We start from the raw sequence: 17,350 nt of genomic DNA on the forward strand, positions 1-17,350 counted from the left end.
GAAGAACGGCTCGGTGTCCTAGGTTAGAGTTGAGGGCGCCACTCGCTACACACCCGGCTGAACATGCCTCCTTGCCGCATTCAAACACCTCCATGAAACCCGCCCGTGTGGAAGCCGAGAAACCCACTCTGGACACACGTCCGTTCATGACCGGGCCGGCATTAAACACAACGCCGTCCGAGCTCCTCCTGTCCGTAGTCTATTTAATCTCCTATTATTTAAACAAGGCCAAATGTCGGCCAAGAATCGCACACCTCCGCTGATCCCCTATCTCCTCCTTCACCATTTTGTCCACTCTTACAATGGCTTATGAAGAGTAGGTATTCCGCATCCAAGCCGGCTGGGTAGCCCGCAAGATACGAGCTATGCAACTCGCTGATCCACCTCCCTCCCCTCGCTCGACGGAGCCAGTTGCGGCCCCAAGCCGGCGCGCGGTTCAGCAAATCGCCTCTCCAGGACAGCTCGACGAGGAGCGGCGCACGGGCGTCGTTGCTGCCGTCCACGCCTCCGCCTCGTACCATGTCTCCCGTTTATGTAGCCGAGACTCCCATGCCGGTGGCCGCGCCATGCAAGCAGTGACAGAAGCCGGGTGCACGGAGGGCGACGAGTCGGTGGTCAGCACCTCCGCGTCTACCGCCATCATCAAGGAGAAGTAGAACATGGGAGGCCAGCGCCGCTTGGGTCCCATGAAGGCCACCGCAGAGGCAACGCCGGTGTACACAACAGGTGTCTTGCCGGATCCTTTTATTGCGAGGACCTTCTTCGACCCCGCATGGGCTCCACGGATGAGGGGAATGTTAGGATGAACTTGAGCCGGTGCCGGCCATGGTGAAGTAGTGGTCGGTGATGAACTCGAACCAGTGCCGGCCACCAACATCTTCGGCATCATCCAATGATATCAGTTGGGCAGTGGGGAAGTGAACCGTCCTTTGTGCTGAAGCATATACCTCCGGGGCTCCCGGCAGTCCGGTGATCGTGCTGCCGGACATAAGGAACACAAATCGATCGGTGGGCCACCATTTAGGCCAGGTATTATATACCTGTGTTGTCCAGAACTAGCACCGCGTAGTTCATTTGAATGTCGCGAAATCCGTCATGTTTGTATGAAAATCCGGTATTTTATATGACTTCCGTCGTTATTTATATGAAATATCAGTTTGTCTACGTGTTTGCATGAATTTCGTCTGGTTGGTTGAGTTGCCGTCATAATGTGTGCGGCTACGGTTGGATGGTGTAATTTGCGGGTCGCCGGTCTGTCTGCGGGCCGCTCGGGCAGCGTTGTGGGACAAAAAAACATGGATCGTACGAGCTCGTCTCCAACATGCACGCTGGAGGTTGCATGACAGCATGAGCACCCGAGCCATTCCTCGTTCATCGGTGGCAAAGACACTGGTGGACAAAAGGGTCGCCAATATTTTGGCTACCCCGCACAAGAACACAGCCCCTCCCAACAGATTCAAATCCCTCGTTCGCCGTGGAATTTTGCCATGTGTTGTTTTCATGGACTAGCAAGATGCCCGTGCATTCCATGAAACATCAAGATGCATTTTTTTACAAACTCCTGCATGCATGCAAGGGATAATTAATGTCCTCCTTTGCTAGTACCACGAGGGAAACACCATTAATATTGCATCGATTAGTGTTAGTGGCCTTGTATATCTGCAAATTGTAATTTTGATAGTGGCCCCTTGTATAAAAAAATGGAGGCGGAAAGATGAGAGATACAGTGAGGAGGAGTGGGGCGTGGTGGTGACTCGTGGTCGGACTGGGCGGAGGCATGGGGATGGACGGCGCATTATTTCTAGGTTTGTATCTCTCTCACACACACCCAAGTAGGTGGCGGACGTGCACGAAGAGAAAAGGTGCACGCACAGTGCACTTACTCCCGTCTCTTTCCCAACCACACCCACGCGAGTACACGGTGGAGCTCATTTCTGTACGAAAAGGCAGCCCACGTGGTAATTTGACATGTGTACTGGTTGTCCACTTGGTGGAGGAAGGATCGTCGACCACGGGTGAACAAACAAATTGCGACTTGACATGTTATGTTAAAAAAGAGGCAAACCATGTGGGGCCTACCTTAGAGGCAAGGCTCTATACACTGGAGTACTTTTGATGTGTCCTGTCAACTCGCAGAACGACGAGAAGCTTGCTTAGTACGCCGTCTCCCCCGCCCATGGGCGCGATGGCTCGCAGGATGAGGTGAAGCTTGCTTACGAGTAGTAGTACTACTACTACTGTACGCCTTACGCCCGCTCCCTCGCCCACGTGCGCGGTGGCTTGCAGCACGAGGAGAAAATTTTACTACTCCCTCCGTTTACTCCTCGTCCCTTGGTTAGAGAGATCATCATATTGTTTGGAATATATATGTCCTTTAGTACTCCCTCCATTTACTTATACAAGGCCACTATAAAAAAATACATTTTGCATCTATACAAGAACACAAATAGTAATCGAGACAAAAGTTACTACTCTCTCCTTTCCAGTTTATGGCTCAATTTCAAAATCTCTCCAAATAGTAGACGATGAGTGGTCGAATTAATTTCGTAGTACGCACAAGTAATTAGTACGATCGTTTTTCTCAAGAAGTTATGTTTACCGAGGCATTAATTAGAATGAATGCATGAATGACCACTAAATTTCCATGAACTTCTACATGCATTGGTTAGTTTCCTCTTGACACTGCTTGCATACTACTACTAGTAGTAGAATTGAGACTTATCAAACGGAAAACAGATTTTTAGATGAGCCCTATAAACCCTAGTGGGTACGTACTCCGTAGAACAGATTTTTCCAAAACTAAGTCGCTCCCTTTCATGAATTATGTAGTATACTCCTCCGTCGACGCTCCCTTTCATGAATTCTGTACTTCCTGTCGCCGACATGTGGGACATATAGAAACTGGGTCGACGTGTCAAGAACCAAATAACAGTGCAGAATAGCAGGGGGATGCACCCCACTCGTACCGGCCCAGTAGTAGTAATGAGCAATGAGACGTCAAATCACAATGCCGCACCTTCCCAGACAGACGAAGCAACCATTATTTCACACTTCAGTTCGCCATCATCTCAAACCACGTAGTATTGCTTCTGCCTCAAGAGGGACACGCGCATCGCCTTGGTACATCATGATCCATGGGACCGCATGACAGGCCATGCTCCCCCGCCGATCGCTTGGTAAAATCACCTCAGTTTTACTATACTTCCTCCGTATCGGTTTACTACATGGTATGCACGTCGTTCTAGGTTGAGAATTTAACTAGCTATATATGTGATGAACAGTACTCTAGCCTTTTTTAAAATGTATACTTTTGTACAGTAGTAGTATCGATGGATTGCGCGTGGAGAAAAAATTGAAATTAAAAAAGAAAGGTGATACATATAGAGAGCGCTCATCACCGAATTATGCATATAGTACTATTAAAAATCTAGTACGTGCTTAATTGGGGTGCTAAATTCTATTAAATAAATACTAGTAGTATGTACATACTGAAGAGTTAAAGTAACAAGAAGAAACATAACATAGTTCTGCTGGGGGCTCAGCACAACACACCCCTCAAATTAAACTAAGCACACCTGAAATTAAAGTATGCAACTAATCTGGTAGACACTACATTAGAACCACCATGAGCAACGATACTGACACCTTACTCACTCGCAGTCCTCGTCCACGTCCTCGACTTCGTCCTTGTCCCTCTTCCTCTTGGCCGATACTTCTTTGCTTGAACCGCACACTTGGCTCTTGCTCTTCATCCAACCCTTGTAGATATTGAAACAAAGGTAGCCATTCATTGCAGCATAGTGGATGTGGTCTATATCTAGTACATTCCGCTGTCATGCATAACGATGAAACGTGTAATGAGGTTTCTCCAGTTTACGGTACGAAGGATGAACCATGGCTCCTGCCAGGGTCAACATTGAAGGCTGACGAGAGGGTAGTAGCCGATTCTTCTGGAGGTCGAAGGGGTTGCCTACAACGAGGCCTATCCAATCGAGGACTTCTTTGTCGTTCGTAAAGTCTACAGTAACGAATTTGACTAGGTTGCTCTCGAGGAAGTTCTTAAAATCCAGGCATTCAACGTCGGCATGGCATATGTGGTAGACCAAGCATAAGTCATGCACGCAAACCTGGATCACGGCAGGCTTCTTCCTCTCTTCGTCCTTTAGATCCTTCTCTCATCCCAGGACTGTGGTGTACTCAACATCTAGCCCAGCGACCCACTCATCATCTGAGTTTTCGAACATGCATCTAAAGAGAGAAAGGCATCCTTTCACCATCGCGGAATAACGGGTGTAGATGACATTGAACTCATCAGCGGTGATGGTTCTAACCTTGTACTCACCATCGATCATGGACATTTGGGATGCCATGGATTTGGGAGGAGGATTAGGATTAGTGGAACTGCCGTAATGTGAAAGGATGGGACGACTAGGAGCGAACTGCCTTAATATTAAAGGACGTGCGGGGACGAGTAGGAGCGAACTACCAGCGAGCGAACAGTACGGTAGTGGCTTTCCATTCTGCCATGATACGGGCTTCCGAGAGCCCTTGGACCTGATATCGAACGGTTGCATGGCGTGATTCTAGACCTATTGGTGAATATCCTATCCTGGAGGGCTATTTTGCAAATTTTCAGCAACTTAGTATGCAGCCATTTGATGTCAGATCCAAGGGCTGCCAGCAGCCCGTATCATGGTCGCGCCTACAACAACCATCGCGTTGCTCGCGCGGTCGCGCTCTTGGAGATTTAACACGGTGCGTTAGGCTATTTGATGTTGGCATGTCATACATAGTCATCACTTAGTCACTCATACTACAACAAGGTTAGCTATAAGGTTGGCTATAAGTGTATTTTTATACTTCTCTCTATCTCTTTCTTCGTACTCCCTCCGTCCCATAATATAAGAACGTTTTTGACACTAGTGTAGTGCCAAAAATGTTCTTATATTATGGGCCACATGGAGTACTAGTATTTATTGCATTTGCCAAGGAGCGACCTCTTCCAATGAAATGGTGTGCTTATTAGTTTTTGTTGCTAAGTTTGCTTCATTTAATTAGTTGTAGACTCAAAATTGTCTTTTCACCTAGGTACACGCGCTTAGCGCCGTTTCTTCCTTGGGTTACCAAACTAGTCTCTCTCTTCTTGATTAACTTGCCACATCAGACTTTATGCCTATGTGGCAAGCTTAGCACCTGTAGGAGCAAGTAAGTACAATAGTGCGCTTTACAAGGCATTTTTGCATATGTAAAGGAAAGAGAGGCACGAAAAAAGTGGAGAAGTGGGCTCTCATGCAAGAGCCAGCTTCTACTACATGGTGGAGCATTGGGAGAGGCACCTGTATGGAGGTGGTCAGGAATCGGGAGACTCACGCCGGTCGTAGCGCCGCAGTTAAAATGATTATGGAAAGTTAAATCACGGGGCCCCACCTGTCCAACAGTAACTCGCTGTCAAATCACACAGCCCTACGTTTGCAGTAGCCTACTCCCTCGTCTTCTCGTGTCTCTATCGAACCGACTAGGCGGAACTGCCCCACCTACCGCGCAGGAAAAGCCCCGCCCTCGACTTTTAAATACAACTGACGATGTCCTGGACTAGGGGGTACTCACCACGTCATCTCCTGATCAGTTAGATTGGGCCGAGGACCCCTATGGCCGTATACTCATGGGCCAGTTCAGACAGCTACCGCATACAAGGAAGATTCCACAAGACATGGTGATCAAGACAAGGACTCCTCCCCACTGGCGTATTCGGCTAGGACTCTTGTTATCATAGGGCTCTGGTACATTATATAAACCAGGGCCAGGATAGTCGATTGATCAATACAACAATCATAATCATAGGCTAGCTTCTAGGGTTTAGCCTCTATGATCTCGTGGTAGATCAACTCTTATAATACTCATATCATCAAGATCAATCAAGCAGGAAGTAGGGTATTACTTCCATAGAGAGGGCCCGAACCTGGGTAAACATTGTGTCCCCCGCCTCCTGTTACCATTAGCCTTAGATGCATAGTTCGGGACCCCCTACCCGAGATCCACCAGTTTTGACACCGACATTAGTGCTTTCATTGAGAGTTCCGCTCTATGGTCGGGAAAAGGATCAATGGCTAGACTGCAGATCAACTTCGAAGTTGACTTCTTCGACACCGACTCGACTGGTCACCTTGGCTTAACCAAGGACTGCGCCCTACCTCTGATCGATATGTTTGGATGAGGGCCTTCATCAACATCAATTCTGATCTCTATCCTGATCATGGAGGAATTATCCTCGGAGCCCAGGGTCTCAACGTCAACATTGCCCCCGGGCGACCGTGCTGTTTTTCTGGACAGCGAACTTGTATCCGCCGCCACCGCCTCCTGAGTGTCGTTTTAACGATTGCTTCAGTGGGATTATGCGGAATTGAGTCTACAACAACCCTAGAAAATTCCGTCGAGTTCCGATGGAGGAATCTCTGGCAATCTCCGATATACCAGAGCCTTGTCAAATCTGGACGGGAATCTGGACGAGTTTAGGGCCTGGTCTCCAGAGCCCAGCTCGGAGGTACTTTGGAAGAGCCAACCATTCAACTACTGTGGAATTCCCATATCTACCACCTCTCAAAATTTCAGCTTGATCCGACCGTCCAAACTCCGGGAACCTTCCGATTAGTGCATCACTTTTCGGATCTGTTTTCTACGCGAGAACGAATCCGACTCGAATTCATCTTTTTTATGAATGGGATTTCAAACATCCTTTTTGAAGGAAGTTTTGTATGGGGTGTTTTGTTTTGTTTCCAAACACATCCCGCTAATTTTAAAGTCTTTTTCAATATGATCTTCACCATTGCGCCGGTGTCAAACTAGCCAGACAACGTTGCTCTATGGTTGCCGACCTGCGCTAGACATGTCGTCACTTTGTTGAGCCAAGCTCAACTTCTTCGGATCATCATCTCGGCAAGCCGAACAAGAGTTCGGCATCGATAAAGATAAATCGTCACCAACATCGCCGCCCTATGGATTAAACGGAGCGGGCACACCAGCATCGCCGCACGGTCACTTCATCAAGCCAGCATTGACCACGTCACAAGCTATGATCTGCATCGTCATGGCCGAACCGTTGCTTTATCGATTCGATGTCCATCACGCCGAACTACTTCAACAGCTCGGCTGACATGGCAGCTGCAACATCTCCTCACCGACCTGCTCCGTCTCCTCGTCTGGACCGGGGGCTTCGTCATCCCTTCGTCGACCTACTCCGGAGACTTCGGCATCGTCAACCGACCAACTTCTTCACGTTAGCTTGACTGGGGGCTTTGCCTCGGCAAGCTAACCTTTGCCTGCATCGCCATGCTGCCGCTCCATCGCTCACCAGGCAATGGGTGTGCGGATCAAGTCCCAATTTCGGGAGTAACCTTTTTTAGATTGCTACAACAGATAAACCAGGTGCTATTAATCCTAGTAATTTTTTTGCTTGGGTTTATTTTTTCAAAAAATTATTACTCTGGTTTGTTCCCTCATCTATACAGTGGTCTGTCAAACGATGGCCGCATTAACGATGGTTGCGCGATGGTTCGGTCCGTTTCCCATCTGTAGTCCGACGAATGCCGCATCGAGGCCCGGACCACCCTGCAAATTCAGGCTTCATCATGCCTTCACTATGTCACACCAACGCCCTGCATCGACATTGGCTTCGGCACCAGGTAGTCGATCTTGACTGCGTGTTCACTACTCTGGAGTGCCGAACTCCTTGCTCAGACACCTCAGTCTTGGGGGCTGGGACCTTGGTCATAGCAAGGACTGCGAACCTTGTCGGATCTGTCACATATCAATGGGCGTCGTCGTCCCACCACAAGCCCGAATCGCGTCATCAACACCGAGCACATTAACCAGCTAAGTCACTTTCTTGCTCAAAGACTTTCCATTTTGAATTTTGTTCGGTTTGACCAAGCATTATACATTTTTGGCAAAAAGTTGTTTGTGAAAAAATTCCTTGTCAAAACTTTGTTTGTGACACACAAATTCAAATACCCGGTTTACTTGGGTGCTTCTTTTGTGAAGCCTTTCCTCTTGCATATGATTATACTTGTACGGCTTCGTTCCTTGTTCGTGTATTACGCCACAATATGCACCCTATTGACCTAAGTGTTCCGAAAGTTGGGTTGCCTGGCTCCTGTGCTTACCCCCACATTCTCGATTGTTCGGCTAGGGAGTAAAGGGAGCACCTATGCGATTATCACGACCGGGTCATCCGAACTCGGACCTCAGACTGGGTGAAGCCGAAAGCTAGCGCTCTTATTGTTTTCAATCATGGTCGGCGCACAACGGAACTCATGAGTACAAAAACCTATTGCACAAGTCTCATCATAACAATGAGCAACCAAAGAAAGGTATCGGTGGAGGTACTATTTCCTTTGAAGATGGTTCTTACACTTCGTCAGTAATATAGCATAAGTCCCCTGAGAGCGCTTTGTCTGTTACAGCCTTATGGCCTGATTGTCTGGTTATCGGAAACACCGTTGATATTCTCGATAGGTGGAGTACATAAAACTTTTCGGTCCCTGGCCGAAGAGGGAGAAGCCGACGGTTGGTTAAGACGTGTTTAAAGTTCGGGTGAACACATATATGATATAAGTACTTCGGTACACACAATAATTATAACATAAAATTCTTTTCCCCAAGTCACTTGGGGGCTCTTAAAATTTACATGAGCTGTTTTATAGTAAATGTGCACTACCGGACACCTTTCGAGATTCGGCAAAAAACATTCTCATATATTGTTATATATGCATCGGTTTCAAATTGTGTCTTCGGTTAATAGTCTGGTTGCCCGGCTCCTGCGCTTGCCTCCTACGTTCCGCTTTGTTCGACTAGGTGTGCAAAGGGAGAACCATTGTGATTGTGCTTCCATCTCGCATGGTTAAGCACCTCAGTGGAGAAATCTGAAAACTGACTGTCACAATAAGCATAAACCGGACAGCAATCCGATGATTATGTTAAGTGACGGGCCATTCATAACATTGGCCGAAGTGTTTACAGCTTGACCTCGGCTGTCGCCGAACACTAACCGGGGGCTCATAGCTAGCTTCCCCAGTTTAAAGCTCCTCTTACTAAGTGAAAGTTATAAAGTCCGGATATCTGATTTCCTCGTTTCCGCTAACATAACCACCTTCAGGCACCAAGACGTCGGCTAAGGGTTGTCTTGTTATTGCGGAAACACCTTGTGTAGTATCAACGAAGGGGTAGAAGCCGATGACGGGCCACTTTCAACTGATAAACGGTCACAACAAAGTCAAAATAAACATATCGTCAGCATTTGTATTTAATATACAAGGGCCGCCTTCCGTAATCATCGTTATAAAGCCATAAATATGCAACAATTTGACTTAAGATTTTGGCCAAGCTGGGTTGCCTGGCTCCTGTGCTTACCCCTACGTTCCCGATTATTCGGCTAGGTGGTAAAGGGAGCACCTCTATGATTGTTACTACCGGGTCATCCGAGTTAGTACCTCAGACTGGGTGAAGCTGAAAGCTAGCAATCTTAAAGAATCACATTGGTCGGCAACGACGGAAATGAAAATTTTGGTTCATTAATACCATAGAGTTCGGGAACTTTCCCCGAACTAAATCCTCAATATTTTGCTCCCATATTGATCGGAGCTGAGGTTTCATGATCATGCTTAGCATGACAACCCAAAGAAATGAACCGATAGCGGGACTATTTTCTTTGGAAGATGTTTCTTACGTTAAAAAGTAATATAGAATATCTCTCCGCGTAGCTTTGTTTATAAAACCGTATGGCCGAATTGCCTGGTTTTTCGTAAATCTTTGCCCTCATAAAGGCTTTGTAAAGTAGGACAAACATTCCTCTGCTGCTGGCCGAAGAGGTTGAAGCCGATGGTCGGTCAACAAAGTTTTGTACAATGCGGATTCGAGCATTAATGATGTCGAGTACTTGGATACATAGAATCATTACAAATAATTTGTGATTTTACTTCGGAGATCGATCCTTAATTCGGCCACCCATACACACATTAAGGCTCGGGTGCAACTGGGCTTCGTGCTTATCATTTATGATATTAAAGGGGCACATCGATCCCCTGATCTGGTGTTGCCACCCGACCAGTGTCTCGGGGGCTACTGCATTGCTTCTTCAATACAGAGAATTCAAAGTGCTCTGTATTTGGCATGACCAAACTATGGGCAAACGTGTCTTCGGACAACAACAGCTACCATATGGACCTATCTATCGTCAAGCTAATATATTGTGGCAACTTCTCAAGACCCTCTCTCAAGGGCTCGTTTGCCGATCACTATTATCTCTAATATATTACACTGTGTTTTTATTCTGATGTATGCTGCTGAGCTAGGAGTTGATCCTCAGGCCAATTTCGTGCATTGACATGAGTCTCAGGGGCTACTAGGATCAGATGTTTCATGTTTTCTTTCAGGTACATCTCGGGTTTTTGACTGACACACACCTTGAGGGTTACTGATATACATATATTGGCTATACATCTCGTCAGAGATTACATTACACAATTCGGAATTAAATTCATAAAAATCAGCCCATGGTCAAGGTGGTGCACCACCTTGGAAGTAGTCTGGCATAAAGCTCGGGTGTCAGTGGCTGGCTCCATAGAGGGCATTCCAGCATTAAGCTCGTCTAAAACTCCTTCAACTTTTTTGAGATGAGGTGATCTATGACACATCGGATATAGTCCGGCGTTGGAGCTCGGATACATTCCAGCATTGGAGCTCGGAAGTAGTCTGGCATTGCAGCTCGGCTGCGAAAGATACTTCGGATGCAGCCCAGCGTTGGAGCTCGGACGCAAGAGGACACTGCCGCCCGGGAACAACTTCAAACCCGAGGTGTGGCGTAAAAAATAATAATAAGGCATTGATAAAGGCCGAGAACTTAAAGGGGCTCCTTGGATACCCGATGTGTAAACTCTTCGGATTTTCTTCGGCAATCCTCAAGATCGAAGATGAGCAGATTTGTTGAACCAGTTTTCAAGACCGAAGACCGAAGATGAAGAACAGTGCAGAAGAACAGAGGAGTGTCCCCAACTTGAAGACCGGTTCAGGGGGCTACTAACAGTATCCTGGACTAGGGGGTACTCACCACGTTATCTCGCGATCAGTTAGATTGGGCCGAGGACCCCTATGGCCGTATACTCATGGGCCAGTTCGGACAGCTGCCGCATACAAGGACGATTCCGCAAGACTTGGTGATCAAGACAAGGACTCCTGCCCACCGGCGTATTCGGCTAGGACTCTTGTTATCCTAGGCCTCTAGTACATTATATAAACCGGGGCCAGGCTAGTCGATAGATCAATACAACAATCATAATCATAGGCTAGCTTGTAGGGTTTAGCCTCTACGATCTCGTGGTAGATCAACTCTTGTAATACTCATATCATCAAGATCAATCAAGTAGGAAGTAGGGTATTACCCCCATGCAGAGGGCCGAACCTGGGTAAACATTGTGTCCCCCGCCTCCTGTTACCATTAGCCTTAGACGCACAGTTCTGGACCCCCTACCCGAGATCCACCGGTTTTGACACTGACAACAACTACATCCGCTTAAGAATCCAATGATATACCTTTTGTGACATAGTAACTCATATTTAGTTAGTCAAATGGATGACCTAGAACTACGTGCATGCCCTATAAACCGAGACGCCTAAAAATAAAAAACCGAGACAAAGAGGGTAGTTCAGCATGTATCTTTTTAGATCAATATAATCGGCATTCACCAAGGAGTAAAACCAAGTGGTAGGCTACTCCTGTCGTGTTGGCGTAGCAACTCAAGCAGGGTCAGTCCACACACGAAATGGAGACACACTTAACAGGACCCCTTTGGCCGACTTGTGGATCATCCACCGTCTTGTTCCACGTGCGATGCACCAAATTACAGTTCGGAGCAGCGGTTGGAATTGGAGGCACCCCGGTCGTAGCGCCGCAGTAGTAGAAAATGAGCGATGAGGTGTCAAATCACAAAGCCCCACCTTTCCCGCATTAAGCTGGACGGACGAAGCAACCATCATTTCTCTCTAGGGCGCAAGAGCATAAAGAAAAGAGAAAACAATGATGCATGCGACAGCTACCTAGGGCTCCCTAGGGTAGGGGTCTCCACTACATATCCTTTTTTAAAGCACCTCCACTACAAGTCGACTTCTCCCTCGTCCTCTTGAAGAAAACGGATGATGAGTGTGGTGGTAGGGTTTGTAGGAGTACTATGGCGTGCAGGGCCATGTCATAGTAAACGGGTTTGAGTCGACTCCTTAAATATGTGTGGGCTTCTTGGTTTTACGGGAACGAGGCAACATTTTGGGTTCGGGGACCAGTGGAGATATAGTACGTACAAAAAATTGTGGACGTAGGTTTGGCCGAAAGGCAATAATGCATGGGCCCTGCATTTTGATATACCCGAGGCCGCGTGAAATTTGCTACTCTACTCAAAACTAGTAAGGTACACATGCATTGAACGCATGAGATTTTGAAACCAAATTATGAATAAATACACACTATAGCATGTAAAGCTTTGAGTCATATATGCATGATGTAGATGTTCGTTTAGTTCTTATATTTCATCTCATTCAATATCAATTAGTTTTATAAAAATGTTTAGATTCATGGGGTTGTGCATTGTAAAGCATAAAGTAAAAAACAAATAATGGCAATTCATTTAGAAAAAAATCAATTATGATACAGCAGATTCTAGAACAAAGGAGAAGTGCTTGTGTTTGAGGTTTGTGCATTATTCTTAAGTTCAACCATGGAGTCTTCTAAATTGTACATGTGGCAGATCTGGTGCAATATTGATGATATCCAACGGCCAGTAGTGCTCAGATTTGCCATCTCTGCACTGTCGGATTAGCTTCATCCAACGACCATCTTTCAAAGTTAGTGGCACACTATATAGTTCTTGTGCCATAGTTGCATGTTTTGGAAAAAAGCTACTAGTGGGTTGTACTATCTATTTAGGAACAGAAGATGTATCCATGGAAGTTGTAGGGAAAGAGATGACATGGAGCATCTCAATTCCTATGAGTAGGGATTGGAAAAGAGATGTCATTTGGTTCACACATAGGAACTTTTCTATTGAATCTAGAGATGACATGTATCTCAATTCCTATGAGGAGGGATTAGAAAAGAGATGTAATTTGGTTCATATCATAGGAACTTTTCTATTGAATATACGCTAATGTTTATTTTCCTTTGAAATTAAGGGAGTATAGGAATCCATTTATATGAACCAAGTGGCTCTAAAGCTATAGAAATGATATCATGTTTATTTCCTTTGAAATGTGGAGTATATGAAACTATTCCTATGAACCAATTGGCTCTAAAGGAAAAAAATCCTATAAAAATCATATCATATAGAGTTCCTATGATATTCCTCGACACCAAAGGATGGTTGAAATTGCTGCGGGTGATACGATGATCTTTCTTTGTAGACTCCTCCCCCATCTTTATAGTTACCTCTCGAGGATGAATGAAATGATATATACAGGGTATTCTACATGTGCAATTTGGTGCACGAAAACTCGGTAAAAGTTTGCGAGGTTCGAATTTTCAATAAAGCTATATGCACTGCTTTTTTGAACAGAGGGAGCATACGGCAGTTGCGAACACTCACGTGGAAGATTTGTGTGTAGGAGGAGTGGCTGTTTTTTTAAATGACATGGCAAAATGGACACTATCGGATGCCGATCTAATGGTTCTTACGGCGTTCGTCAGGAAAAGGCTTGTGGCGAACGTTTGTTGGATAATGATTTAAGGACACATGCATTGCATTGATACGTGCCCCCCTCTCTCTCACACACACGCACCCTCATGAGTCACGACTCTCCTGAGTCCTCTCGCAGACTCGCACGTCGCACCCACCGTCTATCTGCAGGTAGACGTCACGCACATATGTGCGCACATATGTGCTCTTCACACCCTACCCTCAGAACTTCTAAAAACAAAAGATGTCGCGCACATTTTATTTTAGCTCACACTTCACACACTTATACTATTACTCTTGCGACGAATGTTCTTTGGGCATAGTATATTGTACTCTCACGAAGAGAAGCGGTGCACGCACGCACTAGTTCTCTCACACCCACTCACGGGTACACGTAGGAGCGCATTTTTTTGAAGCTGGTACAACAAAATCACTCCACTATATATATAAGCAGGAGCCTTAGCGCTTGCTTTACTAGGGTTCCTCTCGTTCACTCTCTCATGCTCTCTAGATCTAAGCAAGACATAGGTGGCCACACTCTCTCTCAGCTCATGGCTGGTCACAAATCCAGCCGGACAACCTCGACCGGGGAAGGGGTGTAGGTGCATCGTTCACGCTATCATCGGCGGCGAGGGAGGAGACCAACGGCTGTCCGCACGTCCCGATCGGCGGTCATGTCGTTCTCTCCAAGAGAGCGTCGGCTCAGGAGGGCCTCCGACCCCTTCTTCCTTCCTGCGGTATTCTAGCCAAGATGCGGCCTCCTGACACCGTCCTTGCCACATGCCAATGACCCTCATGTATATATTCCTTCAAAACGGAACACATGCCTTGCTCTACTGCCCCAGCTCCCTTCGTGTGGACCTTTTTCTACTTCCGTCCATTGTTCCAAAGCCACCTAGACTTTTACTATTATCAGAGGTAAAGCTAGTTCATAGAGTCGACTCTAAGAGTTGGTTCAAACAGGGAAGAAAGTGGGAAAGCTATAGCATGAATCTAGGACTTGGTTCTAAGAGGAAACGGGGGAGTGTAGTAGATACTGGCTACCCAACCGGTCTCTTGGTTGAAACGACGAAGAAATCATGGTGGATGGCGAAGGGTGGGGGGAAGTGGACCTATCTCTTGGTTGAGAAAGGAAAGAAAGTGACGGGTGTTGGGGGACAAAGCAAATGAGAATGAGCAGGTCAAGATTTCTTGTGCTGACGTAGGAAAATGTCGCCGAGGAGATAAAAAATGGGACAAATGCAAACATGCTGCCTGAGTGTTTGCCGCTCTCGGCAGCCACATCTGCCTCACCACTTTATGCCCCTACTGTCCCTACGCCCATATCGCTACCGTTAATGTAAAATCACATGAAGCAATAAGCAATGCCACCTAATGTCACTATAAGTAATGGTCTAGTGCCGTTGATAGATTGAAGCAATGCCACCACCATTTTATGAAGTGCTTCTGTCTTGCTTTATTTCCCATGAATTGTGTTTTTGCAGTTACACTTAAATCTCACACCGCTAACATTGCTTCATCCCAGTGGAACTTCACAAATTTGATTGCACATTTACTGACCATGTGCTACTCTCATGACAGTAATCCTAATGCTATTGTTCTGCATGTTAATCTAGTGGCATTGTTGATGTGATGTGATGCTACTTACTTAAGGACTCTTCATACTGTCAATCTAGTGCCAATTATAACACAATAGATGCTGATGCTAATCATACGCCACTGCAAATATCTGTCACTGTTTAAATAACCGTATTTCGTATTTGCGCAAGCTGGGATGTCTGTCTCCATATCGTTTCCGGATGTCTGTCTCCGTATCGTTTCTACCCGCGCAATCAAAAGCACACACCTCAGTTTTAGTACAACTCCGCAAAATGAGATGGCTATCCCTCGTTGTCGTTGTCTAACCTCCAGTCTTCAAGGTATTCCTACATTGGTAGTAACTAAGGTAGAATGACCAACGCAATCTAAAAGAAGCTGAATCGTACGTTTTACTTCCTGATTGTAGTGCAGGTACGAGCAAAAACAACTGCATCCTAGTCCGAAATGCACATTCTACCAGTTCATCCATGGACCGAGGACTGGCCTGCACGGCTGCACGGCGGTTTTTTTGGACAGGTGCGCGGACAAGAGGCATTGTGGTCTGCTTATTTTTGCAAATAGTGGTGCTTAAATTTAGTGGAATGCACAAGAATTTCACCTGGTCAGTACATTGCATGGTTCACTTCAGCATTCTAGCTGAGACCACAATTACAATTGGTCATTCTGGAATGAGAGAACCTAACCCTGGATGGTGGCAACAAGAAAAAACCAGATTGAACTCCAGGAAATTTAAGCCTGCCGGGAGGCCCTTTGCTCAGAGAAGCCTTGCTTGTTTTTTCCTGATTTGTAAACCTTCTCACAACTTTGTCTTTTGCTGTGAACTAGTATATGTTTGTTATGTTCTATGAATCATTGAGATGTATAAAATTGCTTAACTTATGCTTTTCAAGTTTTTTATGAACACGAGTTTAATGTAAGTGTTCCACATGAGCGCTGGACTAGCGTGCGAACGTTTGGAATTTACATTGTGGCCTCAGTTAACTGCATGAACCACTTTAACAAGATACATAGTTGCTTATATGTCAGACAACAGATTGTTGATTGTTAGGTGGTCGATAGCCTAGTGTTGAAGCGAGCTGAGCCAATGTGTCGTGTTTTGCACCACTTCTTACAAGTGGGGTAGCACCAACAGTGTGTACAAGTACTTATATATACGTCGGTGCACAGTTCTCGAATGAGTGCTCTATTTCATCAAAACACACACTGCTCGTATGATAAAACTGTGAAAACTTATGTCTTACCATGCCATATTCATGAAATAACTAGCGAGGACGCATCTGTTTCGGCAACAATTACGATGGTTCTCACATGATTCATGGGCACACAAAAGTATCAGCAGTTCCCATAGACGGATTCAAATAGAGTACTAGCCCCAGAGGGGTTATTAACAGGCAAGGTTCGGATAATTAGACAGAATCCAAACTACTATTGAACACTAGCTGGGGCAGCTATTTCATGCCTCGATCTAATTTGGGCTGGACACAAGATGGACCTTGCCATGAACATCATCGAGGACGTCCTACAACAGCTTAATCCTGCGAACCTTCATGAAGACAACCTTGTGGCCTTGCCAATGATAAACTTGATTGTGGAGGCATGCCACGTCATCTTCCTGTGTAAGCTTGACAAGAACAGTATGCCTCACAAACGAAGGAGCAGCTTTGAACTTCTTGTGCTTTAGTACACCCTGGACAACACGCCTGACAACAGTGAGGCTGGAATACAACTCTTCATTGGTATAACCGTAAATGGCTTCTAGGATCCAACAGCCTAAGAACTCTGTTTTCCCAGTGCGTATGTTCAGGTCATCTGCCTCATAGCGAGTGACATGTACAACCACACAATCCTTGTCCGCATAGGGCTCTAATTGAAACAGAAACAAATTCTGAATTACTTTTCAGTATAAGAAACACAAGTTATTTAAACCACTATGTATAGCATGGCATCGAAGCTAATAAAATTTTATATTATTAATCACCACATACTTAGATGAAAATCCACAATCGAGATCGGCAAAGAAGAAAATCACCTTGGGCAGC

This window comes from Triticum dicoccoides, chromosome 6B (genome assembly GCF_002162155.2).
Source record: "Triticum dicoccoides isolate Atlit2015 ecotype Zavitan chromosome 6B, WEW_v2.0, whole genome shotgun sequence".
In the NCBI taxonomy this organism is placed as follows: domain Eukaryota; kingdom Viridiplantae; phylum Streptophyta; class Magnoliopsida; order Poales; family Poaceae; genus Triticum; species Triticum dicoccoides.